The sequence below is a fragment of the Ahaetulla prasina genome, chromosome 5 (genome assembly GCF_028640845.1).
Source record: "Ahaetulla prasina isolate Xishuangbanna chromosome 5, ASM2864084v1, whole genome shotgun sequence".
Taxonomy (NCBI): Eukaryota; Metazoa; Chordata; class Lepidosauria; order Squamata; family Colubridae; genus Ahaetulla; species Ahaetulla prasina.
Window position 1 is genome coordinate 85,610,653 of NC_080543.1, and position 10,247 is coordinate 85,620,899.

The window sequence follows — 10,247 nt, forward strand, 5'->3', positions numbered from 1 at the left end:
AGATTTAGAAAGGATTGAGTCCTATCGGCCCATTTCTTTAATTAATCAGGATGCAAAGATATTTACTGCTATTATAAGTAATAGATTAAATAGATTTATAGATAGATATATAAGTTATAATCAAGTAGGTTTTGTGAAGGGTAGATACATGAGTGATATTGTTAGAAGAGTATTAAATATTATAGATGTAGCTGAATATAATGGTGATAAAATTGGTATAGTATCATTGGATATTTTTAAAGCTTTTGATTCTGTACAATGGGAAACAATTAAAGTAATTGTGGAGGCTTTAGGCTTTGGTAATAAGTTTATACATGTTATTTCAAAATTGTACCAAAAGAGCAGTGCAAGAGTGAAGGTGAATAAAATATTAACTGAAGAGATAAAATTAGAAGCTGGTACGAGACAAGGATGTCCCCTGTCCCCAACATTATTTTTATTGGCTATGGAAATATTGACAAAATGATAGAAAAGATGAAGAATTAGAAGGATATAAGGGTATAAGATAAATTTGTATGGATGATACTTTAATTATTTTGAAAATGCAGCGAAAGATCTGAAACAGATATATAAGCATTTGATAGAATTTGAGGAAATGACAGGATTGAAAGTAAATTGGTCAAAGTCAGAATTATTGATGGATAGTAATGGTAATGAGTCTGAGAATATGCAAGAGCAATTTGGGATAAGGATTAAAAACACATTGAAATATTTGGGTATAGTGCTTTCACTTAAGGTTAAAGAATTGAAAAAACTTAATTATGATGTGGTGATTAACGAAATTGAGAAGAAGATAGATAAATATAAAATTTTAAAGTTGTCTTGGTTTGGTAGAATTGCAATGTGTAAGATGATGTTGCTGCCCAAGTTCAACTTTTTATTCGAGATGCTACCACTAAATTTGACAGAGAAAGATATTGAAGGATATCAGAAAAAACTGGATAAATTTTGCAACGGTGGCAAAAGACCTAGATTAGTGAAGAAAATGTGGTATCAAAATCAAAAGGAAGGTGGATTAGGAATCCCCAAATTATTTAATTATTACTGTGCATATGGTATCCGGATAGTGGTAAAAATACTTAAAGGTGAGGATAACTATTGGAGAGATTTAGAGTTAAGGGATATAGAAATTTGGATCAAGGTGGTTTTAGATAAAGCAAATTTAAAATGTGTAAGTAGAAGTTATTGGTTAAAGGATTAAGTAAAATGTGGAACAAATTTGTTAAAATTTTAATTCGGATATAATCTTTTGGGGAGACAACTGAATTTGGCGATTAAAAATAATATAAAACGTAATGAAGTGATTAAAGAGGAAAATATAGAAATTATTAGAGATTGGATAAAAGTTATGGGAAATGAAAGGAGGAATAAAGAAATTATTGAAAAATTAGGGTTAAGTTGGTTTGAAAAAATACAGATAGAAAAATGGACAAAAAACTAAAGGAAAAATATTCGATAAATAGATGTGAAACTGAATTTGAATATTTAGTATCTCGGATTATGAATGATGAAATTGGGCTAAAGGGTCTCGTTAGTAGGGTTTATAAGATTATAAATTCTGATGAAAAATTACAAAGAGTGATGAGGACAAATTGGGAAAAAGATCTTAATATTGAAATACCAGAGTCAGATTGGAATGTGAATTGGAAGAGTAGAATTATGAGAACTTTATCTATAAGGATTAAAGAGCACAATTATAAAGTTGTTTGAAATGGTATTTGACTCAGTAAGATTGTCACAAATGGATAAAAAATTAGTAAAAATGTTGGAGATGTGAGATGGAATTGGGGACTTATGAACATATGTGGTATAATTGTGATAAGGTTAAAAGTTTTGGCAACAATTGGAGAAAATGATATTTGAAATGATGGGGAAAGTAATAACATTGAGAGTGGAAACTATATTATTGTTGGTAATTAAGGAAATAGAATTAACAAAATATGAAAAAGAATTGATTAGAATTATGATTATAATAGGTAGAATTATAATAGCTAGATATTGGAAACTAGATGTGATTTTTAGAATAGAAGAGTGGAATTCTGAAATGTGGAAATTAGCTTTAAATGATAAAATGACATGTGATATTAAAATTAGAAGTGGTGTGTATAAAGAAGATATTTTCTGGAAGACTTGGAAACCATTTGTGGACTTTGCGCTTGGAACATTGGACGCTTCAGTACCTGTACCTCAAGAACGTGGATTTTGGCAATCATGAGGATATATCCGAAGACCCAAATCTTCCTTTTATGTATAGCACAAGGGTGTAATAATGTATTTTTTTTTGTTTGTTTGTTGTAAAAAAAGTAATTAAAAAAAAAAAAAAAGAAAAAAAAAATAAAGCGTTCCATGGCTTAGGACCCGGGTACTTACGAGACCCCCTGCTGCTACCCTATGCCTCCCACCGACCCGTACGCTCCCATAGAGAGGGTCTCCTCAGGGTGCCGTCTGCCAAACAGTGTCGGCTGGCAGCCCCCAGGAGTAGGGCCTTCTCTGTGGGAGCATCGACGCTCTGGAATGAACTCCCCCCTGGCCTACGTCAAGTGCCTGATCTTCGGACCTTCCGTCGTGAACTAAAAACATACTTATTTATTCAAGCGGGACTGGCATAATAGTTTGATTTTAAATTGGGGTTTTATTAATATTCTTAAATATTTTAAATTTAATTTTAATTATTAGCCGTTTTTGTAATTTTGATATGTTTTAATTTGTTTTAATTGTACATATTTTGTATTTTATCTCCGGCTGTACACCGCCCTGAGTCCTTCGGGAGAAGGGCGGTATAAAAATTCAATAAATAATTAATAATAATAATAATAATAATAATAGGACCAAGGCAGAGGAGCAACCCCTATCCCTGGCCCTCCAGAGGTCATCCACCAACGCGACCAAAGCCGTCTCCGTGCTATAACCGGGTCGGAAGCCGGACTGGAACGGGTCTAGATAGACAGCTTCATCCAGGTGCCGAGGGAGCTGCCATGCAACCACACTCTCTACAACCTTCGCCACAAAGCGAAGGTTGGAGACTAACGATAATTCCCCAAAATAGCTGGGTCCAGGGAAGGCTTCTTAAGGAGGGGTCTCACCACCGCCTCTTTCAAGGCGGCGGGGAAAACCCCTTCCAACAAAGAAGCATTTATAATCCCCTGGAGCCAGCCTCGTGTCACTTCCTGAGCAGCCAGCACTAAGCAGGAAGGGCACGGATCCAGTAAACATGTAGTTGCATGTAACCTCCCCAGCAACCTGTCCACGTCCTCGGGAGCCACAGAATCAAACTCATCCCAAATAACCTCAACAAGACTCGTCTCCGTCATCTCGGTTGGATCATCGCAATCTTGGTCCAAACTATTCCGAAGCTGAACGATTTTATCGTACAGATAACCGTTAAACTCCTCAGCACGTCCTTGCAAAGGGTCATCCCGAACCTCCTGATAAAGGAGGGAACGGGTCACCCGAAACAAGGCGGCCGGGCGGTTATCTGCCGATGCAATGAGGGTGGAAACGTAAGAACGTTTCGCCTCCCTCATTGCCACTAGGTAGGTCTTAGTGAAAGACCTCACTAGTGTCCGATCAGCCTCGGAACGGCTAGACCTCCAAGTGCTCTCTAGGCGTCTCCTCCGGCGTTTCATCTCTCTCAGCTCCTCGGAAAACCAGGGAGCCAATTGAGATCTACGCCGGGTCAGAGGCCGCAAAGGCACGACACGGTCCAAAGCCCCAGCCGCGGCCCGTTCCTAGTTCTTCAGTCGTGCCATGGGCCAGATCCTCAGGAAACGGCCCAAGCTCCGTCCGGAACCTCTCCGGGTCCATCAGGCACCTGGGACGGAACCAACGCATTGGCTCCGTCTCCCTGCGGTTGTGGGCGGCAGTCCGAAAGTCTAGGCGAAGGAGAAAATGATCTGACCATGACACCGGTTCTGTCACTATATCTCCTAATTCCAGATCATTAACCCACTGACCTGAGATAAAAATCAAGTCTAGTGCGCCTCCCCCAATGTGTGTAGGGCCATCAGTTACTTGAATCAGGTCCAAGGCCGTCATGGAGGCCTGGAACTCCTGAACCACCGTTGATGACAAGCTGGCCGATGGCAAGTTGAAATATAATATATAAGCATATATATATAAGCATAAGTATGCAATAACTATATTAATTGGATATAATGAAAGAAAACAATAGGACAGGAACATTAGGCACGTTTGTGCTCTTATATACGCCCCTTACAGACCTCTTAGGAATGGAGTGAGGTCAATAGTAGACAGTTTTTGATTGAAGCTTTGGGGATTTTGGGAAGAGACCACAGAGTCAGGTAGTGTATTCCAAGTATTAACAGCTCTGTTACTGAAGTCATATTTTCTGCAATCAAGATTGGAGCAGTTAACATTAAACTTAAATCTATTGTGTGCTCGTGTATTGTTGCAATTGAAGCTGAAGTAGTCTTCGACAGGAAGGACATTGCAATAGATGATTCTATGAGTTAAACTCAGGTCATGTCGAAAATGGTGTAGTTCTAAATTTTCTAAACCCAGGATTTCAAGTCTGGTGGCATAAGGTATTTTGTTGTATTCAGAGGAGTGGAGAACTCTTCTTGTAAAATATTTCTGGACACATTCAATTGTATTGATGTCAGAAATGTGGTATGGGTTCCAGACAGTCGAGCTGTATTCAAGAATTGGTCTAGCAAATGTTTTATATGCTCTGGTTAGTAGTGTAGTGTTTTTGGAGAAGAAGCTACGCAATATTAGGTTTACAACTCTTAAAGCCTTTTTTGTGATGTAATTGCAGTGGGCTTTGGCACTTAGATCATTGGATATGAAAACTCCAAGGTCTTTAACAGGGTGGGTGTTATCTGTAAGGTAATGTCCATCAAGCTTGTACTTAGTGTTTAGGTTCTTTTTTCCAATATGTAAGACTGAACATTTGCTGGTTGAGATTTGGAGTTGCCAAGTTTTAGACCATTCAGATACAAAATCAAGATCTTTTTGAAGGGTAGCTGTATTGTTGGTAGTGTTAAATAGTTTGACATCGCCAGCAAAGAGAACACAATTACTTGTAATTTGGTCACAGAGATCATTAATGTATAATATGAAGAGTGTTGGTCCAAGAACGCTGCCTTGGAGAACACCACTTTTGACAGGAACAGGATTTTATATAGCATTGCCAATTTTGACCACTTGCTGTCTGTTTGACAGAAAAGTTTTTATTCAATTGTGGAGGGGTCCTGAGATGCCGTAGGATTTTAGTTTTAGGAGAAGTTTATTATGTACTACCCCTACCACTCTGCTCAGCCCTTGGCAGGATGCATCAAACATCATGCTTAGAAAGACCATTCCTGTAAAAAAAAAATTGCTAGTGCAAAACCAATAGATCCTAAAGATAAGGCAGAGGGCCCACTTTCCCTAATGCCCAGAAAGTCAAGCCAGAGGATGGATAATCTCTCACTGTAGGAAACTCTCTACATGTGTTGGTCCCACTAGCTGCACTTCTCATTCTTCACCTGTCTAGGAGTCTTTTGATCTAGACATCACCCTTTAATAAAAGAGTTATTTATAAAACCACATTTCCCCTATTAATCTAGCCTGTTCAATCATTTTGCCACCATATATTTGTCAATCAAATGTCACCATATATTTGTCAATCAGTGGAATGTTTTACAAGCATTATCTGGAAATTCAGTTTGCTTATCTGGCATGACACCCAGCTCAGTATGTATTTTGCTGTTGACAAGGGTGAAGGAATAAAATTACCATGTGGGGTTTTTTCCCCTTTGTTACAGCGATTGAAAAAGCAATTGCGTTGATGTAAATTTTCTGCTGTTGTACCTGGTGGCATGGTTGCAGGATAGGAGACATTTGATCCAGTGGTTTCAAAGCATTCCCTGATTCTCCCGTGGCATGCTCTCATGCTCTTCTTTTTCTGATGGGAAAGGAGCATTGAGATAGCAAGCAAGAAAGGAGCTATAATCCTGGAGAAACTCCATGCCACAAGACTCATTTCCCTTCTACTGTAAATGTAAAAAACAGAAACTGAATTGTCTCAATAGGCAGTCTTGAGCTGAAGATACATAATGACAGCATAAATTTAGTCTAGAACATATTGCCAATGGTCACAGGCCAGACTGCTAAAAGTTTCAATGCAGGGACTTTTCTCCAAGAAAATTTGAGGGGGAAAATTTTAATGTTAAACTTATTATAAGAAATAAATTAGGAGTCTTTACACATCATGCTGTGGGCACTCTCCTTGCTTCTGTCCCCAACTAAGCATTGAAACAAAATTGGGAGTTACAGTACAAAATCCTGTGGTTTTCTGCTCACAAAAAAGGCTCATGGAGTTCAGTCGAGTTTACTCTCAAAGCTGTACGAATAAGACTGCAGGCAGCCTAAAGGAAAAAGAAGATCCTAATGGCATCTATTGTGGAGCTATTGTGATGAAATCATTCTTCCTACTTTGTCAACATTAATCTTGGGAAAAAGGGATTTAGTCACTCTTTTCATTACATATTGCTCTGCTTTCTTTGTTCTTGACTGAAAATACAGCAGCAGCAGCAGGAGGAGCTTTTCTGTTGGACCAGTTTCCTTTCCTTGTTTTTCGAAGAAAAAAAATGGAGTGGGAGGAATGAAGCTTTTAGCTAAGGGAACAGCATGTGCAATGCCACCCAATTAAGGAACTCCTTGCTAAAATTTTGCCCATCTCAGTGCTGAGGTTAACTTTCAGAGACCAACTCTATTATGGAGTAGTAGGTTGCCCCCAGTTCTGACCGGTTCTTGCGAACTGGTAGTAAAATTGGGGGGTAGGCTCCGCCCACTGACCCTGATGTCATCAGGAAGCTTCTGCGCATGCGAATCCTGCTGCGAACTGGTAATAAAAGTAAGTAGAACCCACTCCTGCTATTATGTATCTAATTGCCTATGCACCTGGGTTCCGTTATATGCCTAACATGGGCCTTTTTGATATTATTCCAGGTTCTCCAAAATCTTTGTAGTGTTTCAAACATTTTCAAGAATATTCAGATTAATCCAGCTCAATAGATCTCAAAGTAAACCGCAGCAGCAGCAATAAAAACATACTGTATTAGTGAAATGTGTGGGCATCACTAACCTGAATATATAGAGTAGAATGTATCGTGTGTTATTTATATAACTAATGGCATGGCTTGCCTTTTTTTATTTATTTAATTCCTCACTTTTCACATAGGCTGGAAAACTCAGAACAATTGATTGTACAAAGACCAACAGCGACTTTTTTTTCTTCATTGCTTAGCTGAGGCTTATGAGATGTCAACCTAAAGAAGAAAGTTTTCCATTAGATTAAATTGTGCTGAATAAAAATTACTCAGTATTCAACTGAATCTTGGCAATGAATTTTGCAAAAACCCATCTTAAAGACAGAAAACCTTCATGTGAAATGATTCCATTGTTATTTGGATCATATTCTGTAGGATTCAATTAGAAAGCATTGGTTTTCAGAAGTTCAGGAGTCATGCATAAATGCTATTAAAATTAATAAGATGTTTAATGTAAATTAATGTAATGTTCTTAAAATAAACAAATTATGATTGCATTTCAGCAATCATAATTTCCAGATTGCAGACTGGATGTCAAGCTGTGTAGTAAATAAAATCCTATGTGCTAGTACAGGAGGAAATTTCCTTTTATCTTTCCTGGCCTGCTAGTTGAAGGAGTTGTTAAAAATGAGGAAGCAAACAAATTTGTACAATATGAATTTTTAAAGATTTCCTCTTACCTCTACTACTAAGTTGTCAAAATGAAATAACAATGTTAGCAAAGCTTCTGTGAAATCCACATCTCTTAAGAAACTGCAGGATAGGGTAAGCAAGAAGTTCCTCTGTACTGCTGAAGACAAGTGACTTTTAGATAGACCAATCAGAAAATATCTGAATAGGATTAAATTATTTTAATGTGAAGTTATAAAGTGTTTGAGTTGTGTTGCGTTGTGCTGTGTCTGTGGATGTAAATAATGATTCTAATATTATGTACCTGAATGCTATCAGGGAATATTCTAAGGAGCTGAATTTTCATATATAGATTAATTTGCTCAGATGACTTCTTGCTAATCCAGAACCGCAAACTGTTGGCAATTGAAAAGAAAAAGGAAATGAAAACTTGCAAGTATGAAGTTTGAAACCCATAGATCAAATAATTCTCATCCTTTTAGCCATTACTTATGAATTTATAAATAAACCTATCTTCTTATGTATTAATATTATAATGGTTGTGTTGCTTTTGACTTTGTGTGCTGTTTGCCTAAAACATCCAACTGGTACTGGGCTGGTGTCTTCATCATCTACTTTTTTATATAAAAAAAGATAGTGTTTTTCATTTTTAACCATAACCAAAACCTAATGTTTCCCATGGGTTTTAATTAGTATCACAGAGGAATGAGTAAACTTTTTGTTAGGTTCGGAGTGCATCAAAGAGAATGGCATTACAGCAAATTTAAAATTGGATTGAGGGTTGGGTTTTTTTCTATAATTTTTTACTGCAATGTGATTGCTTTAGAATTTATTCCGCAATTTCTATGTGTTTCTCTCCTCAGGGTGATGGGAAACTGTTTTAAGTTTTGACAGTTAGTTCTCAGGGTCCCCTGCTCTGACACACAAATACACAAAAGATCTAATTCCCACAGTTACAGCTCTTTAATGTATATAATGACAGACACTACCATTAATTTAAACCTTAAACTCTATTGCAGAAGTTCCTGACTAATAAATATAAATGTCCTTTCCACTGAATAATTATAAATAAATTAGTGTGATCTATGAGACAGTTCTTCCAGGGTTACATGAGGACAGCAGGTCAGATCCTGTAATGAATGTGCCAACTGAGCACTGTTGGGGAAATGTTGGGGGAAAACTTTAGGATTGCACTTATCTGAGCAGGAAGAGACCCATGTGCAGAAACCAGGAGAGGTATTTATTAAGTGTGCCACTGATTGTGATAGTTCATTAGAGTTCTCTACAATTTCAGAATGGATAATCATCATATAATTAAACTATATACAATAGCCTGCTCATTTCCCTTCTTTTAAGGCATTGATTTAAAGGTGAACAGAAAAGGAAGACAGTGATTTTTAAAAGGATGTGAATAAGCTGAGTTTTTTTGTTTTGTTTTTACTGAAAATCTATGCCTTGGTGATTATTATATAAACCAGTATTTCTCAACCTTCACATTCCTCAACCTCAGCACACTGGGGAATTTTGGGAGTCTGCACATCTTAAAGCTACCAAGATTGAGAAATGTTGATATAAACAACTGAGGAAAGAAAGTTCAGTTATTATTTTGAAAACCGAAAGTAAAGCAAGAGAAGGCAATTCAAGCATATTAGAATTAGCTCATTCCTTCAAAACTGATTTTGATTCTCTTCTGTATCTATTTTAAAACAAACCAAGCCTATGTTAGGCAAAAGCAAGCAAACCTGAAGTGCACTGAGCTGTTTCTTAGGAACACTAACCTTGTGTCCACACAGTTCAAATATGAAAGAAGGTTTTACCCAGGCTACCCTTCCACGTTCAACACATTGGTGAAATCCAATTTTTTTTACTACTAGTTCTATGGGCGTAGCTTGGTGGGTGTGGCAGGGGAAGGATACTGCAAAATCTCCATTCCCACCCCACTCTAGGGGAAGGATTTCAAAATCCCCATTCCCTCCCCACTTCTGGGGGAAGGATATTGCAAAATCTCCATTCCAATCCCACTCTGGGGCCAGCCAGAGGTGGATATTTGCCGGTTCTCTGAACTACTCAAAATTCCCACTACCAGTTCTCCGAACTGCTCAAAATTTCTGCTACTGGTTCTCCAGAACTTGTCAGAACCTGCTGGATTCCACCCCTGATTCAACACAACCACTTACGTCACAGGGGTTTTAAGAAAACATAAAGGTCATGATATCAGTGTTATAAGAATCAAAAACAAACAAACCACACATTTATCTATGCCTATTGTTGTCTAACAAACATATGAGAGAAGGAATGAAAGAGTTCAATTACCATGTCTACTCATCATGGCATGCTCAAAGACAAAAATGGTGTTAAAACTACTGCTACTAACAATGTAGAAGAAAGTAAAATAAGTTAGTAATCAAGCTATATTATATACAATGAGTGCATATCAGAGGGAAGTAAATACGCATAAACATTTACAGAATTTAGAAGCCAATGAAATAATATTTCTGTTGAAAATGTAATAAATGAAAGGTTTGTTTCGTATAAATTCTGCCTAAATATTGAATTTAACTA